The following is a 3,084-nucleotide window of genomic DNA, read 5'->3' as shown; positions in this document are numbered from 1 at the left end:
TGTATGACTGAAACCCAACTATAAAAATGTTTATAGTCATGGTGCTTAAATAAATAAACAAACTGTTTAAAACATTAATTGTAGTACAATATTGTTAGGATAATATTTAATATAGCTTATCTAATAATAATGTAGTTGTATTTATTTAGTAGCATTCAGTATACAACAAAACAGCTGCAACTTTTTTCTTTTGCAATATCAGAATGGTATTCAGTTAACAGAACAACAATTATTTTATATAAACTTTATCAGAGACAACTGAAGATAAAAAAATCATATCCATATATAAATAATTTGTGTGTGCACCAAGAACCTGCTTTAAATTTGCATTCCAATTAACAACCCTTATACTGTACTAGGCATGGTTAGTGTCTATTGAAAAGACCACCAGGACAGGGCTATATAACACACAATCTGTGGTGTGTTAACAATACAAGGAAAATACACTGTAGAATTTAAAAACAAATCTTACACAGCCTTACATTTCAATTTTTTACTTTAAAAGGAGTGAGTTATGTACAAGGGGTTTAATTGCTTTATAGACAAGAAATAAAAACCTGGAATGTTATTGACTTATTTATCATCATGATCTTTTTCATCTTTATCATCATCCTCTTCCTCACATTCTTCATCCACCTCATCTTCTTCCTATTGCTTCTTTTTCTTGTTCTTTTCCACTTTAACTAAACTCTCTTATTGGCCACAGCAGGGTTTCTTTTAGCTCATTATGCGGCAATATCCTTTTTATATTTTTCCTTCAGCTTAGCAGCTTTTTTTCCCTAAGGCTGCTTGTCATTTTCAGCAGTGTTGTTCCACATCTCACCCAGTTTCTTTGCAACATCACCAACAGACAGGGCCAGGATCTTCTCCTTTGATTTTTGGGCAATATTCAGAACAAAACAAGAAAAAAAGCTGAACGAGGCCTCTTGGGTGCATTGGAATCCTTTAACTTCTTTTTTGTTTGCCCTTTAGGTGGGTTTTAAGTTTTCATTTCATTTTACTTCTTTCAGAATGAGTCTTGTCAGATTTTGCCATGTCTTCAATATTTTTTTGTCTTTAACAGACATGATCTACTTCTCTGAGCTTTTTTCTTAGAAAACTCTGAATAGTTGATGGAAGCATCTTCTTCTGCTCTTCTCAGCAAGTTTGCAGAAAGAATGCATATGATGACATTTTACCTCTCATCTCCTTAGGTTATCCTTTTCCCATATTTAATTATTTTTCCTCAGTTAGGCACAGAGTTGCCTAGTACCCGTCTGGCTCTCACTTGCCCTGGTGCTGTCTCTGTAGAGCTCAATGTACTGCAATCATCTAATAATAATTTATAAAATGCCACTTTAAGGCTAGACTATGTTAGCTACCTGAATACTTTTGCAATTGAAGAGAGCAACAGAACACAGAAGTTAGAAACACCAAAACCAATTTAAAGAAAATTTGCCAAGGCATTTATTCAATGGAGAGTATATAGTCAAATTTCAAAATTCATAGGAAGATTATCCATGGTTGTGCTTCTGAGAAAAATGTACACAAAAAAAACCCCAGGACATTATTTAAATTCATGTTCTTTTTGTATGTCCAAAGTACTGACTTAGATTTTACATATATTAAAATCTCTCCATAGCCTATTATAATTGTCCACAAATTAAACTTTAAGTAGCATAGCCATAGTGTTTCTTTTTTAAATTCCTATTATGCTCTTTTACCAATAATCAACAAATATAAAGTAAAAGGCAGAAGATTGAGGCCCTCAATTGTGATGTCTGCAAGAATTAAGAGTATAGCCCTCTTATAGGAATTATATGCTAACTGCCTTGTGTTGCTTATTTTGTGTAGTATAACTCAGCCTAGTGAATGGTTTCAAGATGGGGAGCAGGATATTGCAAACAAAGAGTTAACTTCAAAAAGGACACTTCCCTTTTGTGTCCTGATAAAACCTGTAAAACACCCCAGGAAAATTTTCCTGGTGATGTACTCTCCCATAGACTAATAGACCTCACAAGCATGAAAATACCTCATAAATTGAATTAAGTGTCAAAAAGCTCAGCAGGACTTCTAGGACTTCTAGGACTCTAAATTTTCTTTTTTTTTTTTTCTGTAACCCCACCAGAAGTCAGGGAAATAGGAATGTGGCTGTGTATCCACCCTTGTCTTTGTGTAAGAAAACATATATTGTGAACTAAAACAAAATAAAACAAACAAAACAAAACAAGAAACTGCTAGAGGTCCCTAGGTGCCACTTTGTCCATGGGGGTCCTCAGTACTGAGCTCTTAATAAACTTCTTTCTTTAACTATCTTTCTCTGGTATCTCCATGTCTCTGTGGGTCTGGCCTAACAGATGACTAGCAATTTAATAAACTGTTATCTTGTCTCTTGTGATAAAGTCAGATTCTGAGCCTATGTAATGATACTCTTCCACATCTGATACATATTTTAAAAAGTGCTCATTTTCTTCTGAAAGATGACTTTTGAAATTAATCTTTCATATGAGATCTGGTTGAGGCTAGATTTTTTTCCTAAATACTATTTCCAGAAAATGATATCACTTAAAACAAAAAGAACAAGAGAATATACACAGATGATACAGGATAATATATCATTTGGTTTATTAAAAGAAATACTGATTATATCCTAACTTGCTTGCTCTTTCCAAGTATCATTTCAAAGTAGAGAAATTTCATTCTTAGCTTCTACAGTACTTTACCAAGCTCCAGACTTTATCTTGGATATAAAAGCCTTAAATAAATTTAATCTTATTTTACTATGTTTCTTGAATTCTAAGATTAGTCTATAAATGATTTATTTCTTCTAGATAACTAGTTCATGCCACTAAGGTTTGCCTGTCTTTATAAGAAATATGCATCTTAAAATATTATTTATCTGTGTTTAAGGAAATGATGAGTGTTTTATTTTATATAATGTTCTAAATAAATTATATACATATTATAAAATATTTATAAAATACTAAACACAGATATTTATAAAACAAAAATATTATATTCTGAAAATTATATCCCCATGGCCATTACTGAACAGTTAAACAAGATAAAATTTAAACTTAAAAATAATGTTCTCATTCTAGTATA

At 31.9% G+C, this 3,084-nt stretch overlaps 1 pseudogene; it reads right to left on the bottom strand.

Moving 5' to 3' along the window:
• Positions 1-573: 573 nt before the first annotated feature.
• Positions 574-1,209, bottom strand: LOC126010772 (putative high mobility group protein B1-like 1; annotated as a pseudogene).
• Between the last annotated feature and the right edge of the window lie 1,875 nt (positions 1,210-3,084).

This window comes from Suncus etruscus, chromosome 6 (assembly GCF_024139225.1).
Source record: "Suncus etruscus isolate mSunEtr1 chromosome 6, mSunEtr1.pri.cur, whole genome shotgun sequence".
NCBI lineage: Eukaryota > Metazoa > Chordata > Mammalia > Eulipotyphla > Soricidae > Suncus > Suncus etruscus.
Note: the sequence above shows the minus strand (reverse complement) of the source record. Positions and strands in the feature narration are given on the sequence as shown.